Source organism: Solea senegalensis, linkage group LG10, assembly GCF_019176455.1.
Source record: "Solea senegalensis isolate Sse05_10M linkage group LG10, IFAPA_SoseM_1, whole genome shotgun sequence".
Lineage (NCBI taxonomy): Eukaryota > Metazoa > Chordata > Actinopteri > Pleuronectiformes > Soleidae > Solea > Solea senegalensis.
In genome coordinates this window covers 18,390,290-18,401,050 of record NC_058030.1, presented here as the reverse complement: position 1 = coordinate 18,401,050, position 10,761 = coordinate 18,390,290, and positions in this window count along the sequence as shown.

Here is a 10,761-nt window from a genome sequence, read left to right as displayed (position 1 = left end):
TGGTAACCTGGTTTTTAAAATGGGGGAATAAAGTGATACGTGCAGCGTTTGGATGTCTGTGTATTTAATTTACAGCAGTTAGTGCATATAGCTTCTCTCTCGCTCGCCTTTTTTCCTCCATCTGCTGCACCTTGGCACATACCAAAGTATGTCATTGTATAATTTGGATGAGCTCAGCTGTACCTTATAGAGCATTAGTTTTTCATTGCACTTCATTGTCTTTTGGAATTGTTGGAAGAACCATCTTTGAGTGCACCTGCACATATGAGTTATACTTTTTTTTGTTGTTGTTTGTATTGGGATTTTTGTTGAGATTGGCAAGTCCTGAGTGAAAATGGCAGCACGCAAATAGTTTTCAGCAGGTGGTGTTTGCACTCTGAATACATCATGTCTCTCAGTTCCACTCCCTTATCCAATGCCTGGAAGCAACAGTATGCGAAAGTACTCTTCCTTCATGCCTATCATTGTTGCTGTCAGTCCTGTAGTTGCCTGTCACTTGCATTTTGTGTTGTAAATCTGCTAATTTATTCATCTTTATTTTTGCCAGACACATTGCATTTAATTTGTCATGAAGGAAATGGAGCAGGAGACAAAATGGTCCCATATTATGGATGCATAAAGCTGCTTCTTTTTTTCCCCTTTTCTGTAATGAGTATAGGGGAAAACGTCTGTCTTTAGAGAGATGTATCATCAGTTTTACTGAGAGAAAAAAAAAAGAAGAAATAAATAGGTGGTCTGCTGTAAATTAGAAAAACACTGCAGTGCTCTGGCATTTCATTGTTTTCAAAGACCTAATTCTTTATGCAGAATGTTGTGACTTTTTTTCTGTAACATCAGTCTGCTGAAAAAAAATCCTCTTTGTTTCACATTTCGAATCACATCCTAAGCTTACTTGTGTGAACCGAGATCAAGAATCTAGGTCACAGGTCTCTTGGCTAATCAGGAGCTATTGGGTGCACCTGTGTTGCTCTGCCACAGCTGAGGCCAATCAGCGTGGCTTGGAGATTATTTAAGCAGGTTAGAGGTTGGTGGTGGGTTATTTGTCTACAGTGTCAACACTTTCTGTGTTTTGTGTTTGATTTGACCCCTTTTGTATCCTGTTACAGTGCATTGATACAGAGTTGGGGGGGATGACTTGAATGTGGTATGGTTATTGCTGCCAGACAGGTTGTATAGGGAGTATTTTAGAAACTTCTGATGGTTTCATCCACGATCCTCTCGAGGGTTTATAGAGAAGAGTGAAAACGGAGAGGAAGTCCAAGCAAACATGTTTTAGTGATGCCAGAGGTCAGAGCAGACAACAAGCGTGTAAACCAAGGTATGCTTATAATGTACATGAAACCTTGAAGCAGAAGGGCTCTGGCAGCAGAGGACCTCATTCGATTTTATTATTCGACACTTTATTAGGCACACAGAATACCTAAAGAGGAGGCCGGTGGGAGCACATTTTAGCCCAACAACAGGAAAATTAGAGCATTGACTTTGTATACCTGCTGTTAATCAAGTTTTGTTAAGGATGATTGCACATCAAAATTGAACTACCTTTCCTGCCTTGAAGCGGCAATTGGTGCAACATAAAATCTACTAGAGGAAATTTTAATTATTGAGGCTTGTGCACTTTGTCTCGCAAACAAAAAAGCTTGAAATTATTTTGATTAAAAAAAAAAAAACAAAATAAAATCACTCACTGAAAGTGCATCGTTTTACGGACTGGGAAATAAAATAAAGTTTCTAAGGAAAGTACATCCAACCTTATGCATAAACCTATTTTATTCTGGTCAGAGTTTGTTTTTGTTCGCAGCATATCACCTTCCCTTCTCTTGCACCCTGCATCGTGATGCACTCATACGCGCACATGAAAATCCCCGAGCACAGCAGAATCCGTCTTTATGCTCTTTGCCGCATCAGTGTCTTGCATATTTATCGCTCGCTGCCATTATTGCTCACCAACATTACAAGCTGCATGAGGAAGGCTTAAGATATTCTCACCTAATCTCTACAGACACCCTGTAGGGCTGAAGCAGCACCTGTCTCCAGCATGAAGTGTGTTCAGACCACTCTGATGTTGGCAGTGTGGTGTAGCGCTGCAAAAACCATTCAGAAGTGACAATGGTTAAATATCTGCCTAGACAACTGAACTGTATCTATTCTAGTCGGCGTAGAGTTTAATGGAATCCTGTCAACATACATCGTGCTGCCTTCTTTGATCACTTACTTTTTGAAAAGTATTACCTTGTTTTGACTGATTCGTTGTCAGATTGTTTTGGGTAGAATGCCAGCAATTCACATGTGCGCAACAGACAATTTCAGACTTTTTGTGACAATTCAGTGGTTTGAGGTGTTTGGTATGTCTCTGTGAAAGAATAGTTTTCAACCCATCCAATGATTCTCTCATATTGATGTTGTTTGGTTTTTTTGTAACCTCTTAGTATATATTCAACAGACACATTCTCATCATTTGGTGGAGAAATAGTTTTCCACACATTAATATTAAAAGAGTCTGTTGTCTGATGTGGTACGTGCACAGTTGGAAGGCGGCAGTGGGTTCGACCCTCTCAGATTTGTTTATTGGTGTGCACTTATAAAAGGAAAATAGAAGCTGACAAATTCCTTTTCATGGAGGCAGTGAATGACAGACCATCTTCTCTTCGTGCTCTTGGAGAGAATGGCATTAAGTGAGAGCTGTTCATCACTGGCCACAGACTGTCAATCCAGCCAGCAGTGATGGCTGAATGCTTAAGTGAGCACCAGACTGCCCACTTCATTCACTGCAACCATTGTCAGAGACTGAGTAGAGACCATCTGCAATGTCTGTCAACATGTTTATGTTCTGACTCGAGGGTCATTGGTACGTTATTATATGAGCAGCACATACACACACACTTCCTTTCATTGGACAAAGGATCTCAAGATTTGAAAGCAGGTGTACATTTACATGTTTCTTGATATCTGGTGGTTGTTGGTAGCTAAATTCAAATGCATATCAGTCATTCCCAGAGACTGGCTCTGGACCCACAGTGTGTGGCTTGTGGCAGATTGCTTTTTTTGGTGGGTCACCAAATAAAAATCCAAATCAAATTTGGTGACCCTATTTTGTTTTTTTTTTCTTCCTTTTAATTGAAGGTTCACTTTGTAAAATGTTTGGTGAAAACATTTTTACCTGGCAGTTTTTTATTACCCCAGAATGAGTTGGTTGCAGGGTCAAGTGAAGGCAACCATTTTTGACAATAGACAAAGCAATCATCTTTTGAGTTTTGATGCTAACTGATGGCTACATAGTTTCTCCAACACACTTGAAAGGGGAGGACGAGGTGAGGGATAAGTAACATGCAACTTCACAAATAAAAATACATTTTATACACCATACCTTTTTAAGAGTTGTGACTTGGAGTATATGTTTTCAGTCATACATGCATAAAATGAATGTTGTGATTCTATATTTCTTAAATAATAATAGGTGTTGGAGATGTTATGCACACATTTGCTCCTGTTTTGGAAACAGATTTAATACATGCAGTTAAATATAAACAAATTGACATAATTTTTGCTTTATTTTGATCAGATTTTACCTCGGTGGTGCTCCCACCAATGACTGTCTCTGCTGGACAGCAAGGGCAAATCCACAACTACAGAAAAAAACTTGCAGCCCAGTGAAACAGCCCATACTTCAGGGCTTCAGTCCATTCCCCTGATGCAGCTTTGCTACGCCCCACAGCTCCCAAACGCCAATATGTCCCTTCCTATTAGATAAGGATCGGAGCAGAGACAGAGTAGAAGCGTGACGATATGCGTTCTTTTTTTTCACTCCAGGGGGAGTTCAGATTGTTATGAGTGATCCTGGCCTGGGTCATAGAGGCATATATATATGTACATATGTACATATATATATTTATATATATATATATATATATATATATATATGAATGCATAGAGAAATGTATGAGTGTAACCTACTCCTTACACCAGCAGCTGTCACACAACACTTTTCTGCTCCACAGCTCCAAACAACAGGAGGATTTAGAGGCAAGATACAGAAAAAGAAATATATAAAAAAGTGATTAATTTCATTTTTTACATGCACCCATTCTCCATTTTATTTGCTGTGTATACAAGTGTATCTCTTCTTTCTACTGTTTAAGTCTTATAATTCAAGCTTAAACTGGCATCATTTTGGCTTAATATTTCACAAGTTATTACGAGTTGAAAGACGAGTACGTATGTTTATGTGTCCCCTGTCTTTGATTTCATAATCTTAATATTTTGGCTCAATTTGAAACACAAAGGAAGTGTTGTATCTAGTTCCTATAAGAGCATTCACCCAGTGTTGTGTGTGTGTGTGTGTTTCAAGCAGGGGTTCTGAGCACAACAGTGACACTGACGAAAAGTACTTGTGTCCTCTCCGCCACATTGATACGGCAGCCTCTTCAGACAGTGACCAAAAAGGAACCACTAGGGACAAAAAAGTTGTCTGTTGCCTCTTAAAGTTTAATGTATTCCTGGTGCCATTCCAAAACTTTTGGTCACATTCGTTACAATACGGTCTGTCTCTCTCCTCGGTGGCCATGGCTGTGCAAGATCAACTCATCATGCACAACCAAAAATAATGGCTTTTTCAGCTCAAGTTCTTCCTGTCTGTACCACCAGCCTACAGCACTTGTTTTGTGCTTCTTTTGTCCTGACTCATGGTGCCAGCTCATTCTTTCCTCACTTGTTTTTTAGCTTCCAACATTGTATTGCCCCTACGACTTCACTGTTTGTTTGGCAAAGACATCGCTGACACATAGATGCACTTTATTTCCTTATTTCTGTATTTTCCACATTTCCTTCCTTGCAAAAAAAAAGGAGGTCCATCTCATTGGATACATTTGGTATTTCGATAACTCTAAATGTTACACAATCAAAACTGCAACCGCTGATAATTTCAAAAAGTAGAGCTAGATAGATTGGAGATAGATTAAGTTGGTAGCTTGGGGCTAAACCCAGCTGTGCTTTTTTCTTTTGTAAATTCTTAAGAATCCAACTCAAACAACCACCCAAGAAAACACAAGAACCTAGATGTAACTGAAAAAGAACCCAAAACATGTGCATTGTGGGTTAATGAAAGATAGAAATTACAGATTGGCACTAGTGCCTTTCCTGAAAGGGCAAAACCTCTCGGCCCAAGACAAATCACCAACTCTCAGGATTGTCCTTGGAGGTTCTGGTCACCCTCCTACAATATCAACACATCATTTATTCCTCCTTCCTCATTAATTACACAGAAACACACTTTAGCCACATATTTTACTCATTGTGTGTTTTTGCCTGAAACCACTGATAATCATAGGATATTTAATATTTTCTCATTGTCTGACTTGATGCAGGTTCTAATTAATGACAATTAGACTTTAAACCACTTGTTTCCTTTTTAAGAAATACAATACATTGAAAACAAGATGCCTCACACATTTCACTTGAGTGGTGAGTGTTACAGCAGTGTCTCACTTAAAGCTACAAACACATGCTCTGAGTATGTACAGTACAATCTTTGTTTTTCCCCCCTTTCTTTGCCTCGGACAGAAATGCTGACATTGTTATTGATGTCATTTTTATGACACCATTTTTTTTTTTCGCTCCCTCAGTTTAGCTCTTGTGTAATTACGGAGAGTGACACAGGTGTATACCATGTCAGCAGTGGCAATGAGCCTCTGCTCACTGCCTGTGATTGCCAAAGCATGTGTCATCAAAGACCGACTCGCTCTGTACCCCTCTTTATCGCTGTCAGTGCGGTGAAACCTCTTGTGATCACATCCTGTGATTAGCAAAATTAGGCATAATCTCTGCGCCCGCAATGTTTTGAAACTGTGCGAAGTGCACAGCAGTGTTTCACAACATTATTTTACAAAAAGAAAAACACAGATGATTTCTAATTGTAGTTACTGTGGCTCCTTTTACTTCCTTCTATCTCAAACATTTCCAAGTGTTTGCTTAATATGGCTTCACAGCCAAACTGTGGCCAGTGTCCACAAATCGACGTCCACTTCTCCAACCAGAGGCGTTGAAGGAAATAGCCTGGGACCCCAAGTTGGGGGGCTGGGGCTTAGGGCTCAACAGATGACTTTATTATTCCACAGAAAAAAAATATTTTGTGAGAACTCCTTATAGCCCATTCCCTCATCCAGGAATAAACAGGTTTTTTATAAGCTTCTGTGCCAATCCGCATCAGTGGGAGAATATGCTAATATTTTTGTTCATTTTCATTTTTGGCATCATTTTATTTTTCTTCATCTTACAACGGCTTAAATATCATTCACTTATCGTAAAGTTTCAATTATGGACTGAAGTAAAACATCACATTGTCACAGAGTTTTATTGACAATTGTATTGTTCTGTTTCTGGCATGATTGTAACGTCACAATTTACACATAGGTGAAAAAAAACACGAGAGATCAACAGACCAATTACTGGCAATGGGAATTGTGTTTATAGCCTATTTGAACGGGTTCTCCCAGGTTAAATCTTAGGTATACCTGCTAATTGTTGTGTGAAAGAGGCTTTAAATTCTATAACTTCTACTGTGGCTACTATGTCACTAGTTTCAGAGTGGCAATGTTATGGACCAGTGCACCTGTCACAATATATATATACAAAAATAAATCAAAGGCAAAAAGTTTGTATGAAAAGATTTAACTTATGTCACTTGAAACGTTGCTGCTTGCAATCATATTTGGGACCATAAACTTAAATCGTGAACTAAAATTTACTCAAAATGCACCACACTCCTTTAATCTCTCTACATTCAGTGAGAGTGAATTACACCTTGTGTTTTGTTTTGTTTTTATTTTGCAAAATTCAAATGTATTCATTCAAGATTTTAACGGGAAGAAAAATAGAACCCATGTATCAAAGACAAATGTGCACCTGCTTCCAAATGCTTCCACAAACAAATCCATGAATATCTGGAAAGCAATGCATACCAAAAGTGACATTTTCATAGAGTTCTAGAAAAAATGCCATTATGCACTGGTGCTCTATCCTAAACATAATGACTCACCATCATGACAGCTGCATCTTTTACAGATCACACTGCATTTTCAAGACTGTTCAGCCTCATGCAATGAACTTGACTTTACTAGAGGTAGGCTGCACACAGTACCTCAGTGATCAGACACAGCAACAGCAGTGAGTGTCTGATGTCTGCAGCTATGTCTGCCAATGCTGCTGTGTGAATTGTGATAAGCTCGCATAGGTAAAAACTGCAGGCATAACCTCTTTTCCTCATGGATACGTGGCTTGTCACCTGTTTCCATGTTTGCTTGTTTATGCGTCTTTTTCAGAGAACAGAAGGCAGCGGGAGGAAGCCATTTTCTCTTTGAAATATTTCTTCAAAGCTATTTGTTCTTGAGAAGCACAGCCTGATATGTAATTTACTTCTCAGTTAGGTTTCAGCAAGATTAATTCAATTTTATTGAAGTAAGTCCACAACTTGAGAGATTTGTCACCCCAGACTGTAAATGTTGCTGATAAAAATTGTTCATCCTTAAATCTCTGTTAGGGGAATTATAGAGGTATTAGTGATAAATACTGTAGGTGGTGTGATAGATTCAGGGTCATCTTCCAGTATTGATTTGTGGAACTGGGAACAAGCGACAGACAAAAGTTGCATTATGTGTACTGATCCTTTTATTTAACTTTATCAAAAAGTAAACAATAGTATATTAATTAAGTATAATAATTTCAGAGAGAGTCCTCAATTCATGCATTGAGCTGCATGGCTCCCTTTAGAAAAAAACATTGTTTTATTTCAATGTGCGTGTATCCAAAGTCATTCCCAACAATTACACCCTACAAACTTATACCAGCAGGTTTTCTCAAACAGGAGCCACATGAAATCCAAATACATTGTTTTATAAAATATAATATAAACAGTGTTGTTTGTTTGTAGTTCTTAAATTTCACAAATGCAACCAACTTTAGTGATTATATGTATATATAAAAACTTCATACATGACATTATCTTCATTTTAGGGGTCAAACAGGTTTCGCAACTCCAGATTAATTAAAATTAAAACTTAATTCCTTTTCAGTTTATCGCTATATCAACTATAAATGTCACATACAAGTGTTGTGACCTGCTTAAAAGATTTAGCCAGGGAAGTTCAATGCACCACATCATTGCTGACACCATACACATTTTGTAACTACAATATTTTGAGATGTTGCTGCAGCTTGTAAAAGTGATGACCAGTTCTTCACCTCTGATTTTGAAAAATGGTCAGGTAAAAAAATGGTATTTTAATCCATCCATCTTCTACACCACTTTATCCTCCACATGAGGGCCGCTGGTGCCAAAGCGAACTGACATAGTGTGAAAGACAGGATGCATCCTGGACAGGTCGCCAGTCCATCACACGGCCACATAGAGACAAACAATCAATTTAGATTAGATCTAATTTGCCTAATCCCCAAGTTTTATTATACACACTCTACATGGTCAATAAACCCTTTTTTCTATGTCGGTCTTTGCAGCCTTTCACCTTATTTTTCACCTTATTTGCCCCCAAGAGAATTACTACTAAATACATTTGATTATTAGTTTAATAAGTATGTGGTCAATGTGCAACAATACTTTTTGTACTGGGGTTCTAAACTGCATATTCACATCACGCTTTTGGGGGTAATTGCATTTTCCTGCCTTCAACAGTCTAGATCAACATCTTTATTCTTAGGGGGGAAAGAGATGTGACAGCGAAAATGTTTGCATTCATAACACCCCGTTAATAATCCTCATTCTCCCTTGTCATTTGTCTTTCAGTCAATTACTTCACTTTCCTTTTTTTCCTCCCAGCTCTTTGCATTAATCCCGTTTGTGTCACAAATCATTTGTTCTTCCCTTTTCTCTTTCTCCGTCTCATCAGTGCTTTTCTGTCATGTTTTCTAATTACAATCTGTCTGTTATTTACGTAAACATTACAAAGTAAACAAGAGGCGTACTGATTGATAGCTGAATTTGAGTCCAAACAGTTGATCCAAGAAAAAAGGGACTCTCAGGAGAACTGTTTTTTTTTTTGTTTTTTCCTTATGTTTTGTTTAGAGTTCCTTCTGTGGTTTGACAACTATTGATGGCAATAGCAGAGCTTTAATTTGGCCTCGCCGTTTGCATCCAACAACAATTACATTTGACTCAATAAATTAAATCGAATGGAATTAGTGTTCAGTCAGTACAATATGTTCATGTTGCTCTTTCTTTGTGGCTCTCTGCAAATCTGCTTAGTGTTGGAGCGTATACAACACAGGAAGCTTTGGAAACTGAATTTAATAGATATGCAGGCCAATGCATTCCATTTTCATTGAATCATTTCTCTCTCATTCCCTCAATTTATTTCACAGTGTGAGATGCATGGATCAGACTTTTAAATGTTGAGGAGAAAAGGCCTTGTTGCTTATGGCAGATGCTTTTCTATTCTCAGAGACAATAATCCCAGAGATTCCAAACGTCCATCATTTTTCTTCATTTACTCTCTTCTTCTGTGTTTGTGGTAGGCGCCGCTGTCCACCCCAGCATGCACTGTGTGGAAGTAATTGAGTCTCACTGGATTCATATGTGGACAAACACATTAAACACCCAGACCTGCAACTAAACTCAAACCTGACCGGATTAACAGTACAAATCTTTTGATTGGAGGAAAAGTCAAAGATTACCTTGCAGCACAATGATGAAATTGGCTTGTGCTAAAACAATCTGTGATCATCATCATCTTCTTCTTCAGAGTTACCACAGAGGATCATCTGCCTCCATCTTATCCTCCTTGTGTCCACCAACTGTCCTCATGTCCTCCTTCACACCTGTAAATCTTCTCTGCGGTCCTCCTCTTTTTCTCCCGTCTCACAGCTCCATCTTCAACACCCTTTGTCCAATATATTCACTGTCCCTTCTCTCTCCTAAACCAATATGTTATATAATTACACAAATTTTAAGAAAATTAAAATTCAATTTAGTCTTTTTCTTTCCCTCACATGGCTTAAATGAATCTGATTGTGCTGTTACAGGCCTCATCACACATTTTAAATGCATGTCTAGAATGTACTGTATATCAGAGATTGATGATGTCATTAATATAATGTCATTTCAATTCAATTTAATGTTATTTGTACAGCGCCAAATCACAACATACAGTATCTCAAGGCACTGTACAGAGAACCCCAACAGTTCACACAATGAGCAAACACTAGGCATCAGTGGAGAGAAGAAACTTCCCATCAAACTGTGCCTTCCAAATTATGTTAACACTGTTTCTGTTCACGATCAATAAAATCATCCAAAAGTTACACATTGCTTTAACAAAAACGTCACATGACATACCCTGATAAAAAAAAAAGAAAAAAGAAAAAGACCATTATCCTGCTGCCTTGTTCATCCTGGCAATCAAAAAACCCTACAGGAAAACAAACATTGTACTTGGTGGTAAATTGTCTGGGTTATGCTCAAAAATAATAAATAATCCCATAACAGCCTCATCCTCCAGTGTGGTGTGGAAACCAATTCAATTACAGACAGGCTTATCCATTGGAGTTGAATGAAGCTCTTACCCTCTTGTCTGGAGGTGAAGTCTGTGGAGAGTTGAGCTCATTCTGGTAGCCGCCCTCAGGAGAACAGGTACTGAAAAGCCAAGACCACAATGTCTATTAAAAAAGAGAACCCATACACTTTTGCAAATAAACTCTTTTGTTCCCAGTAGCGCTGTAGTTTATTGGGGCTTTGAATTCTTCCAGAGGATATCA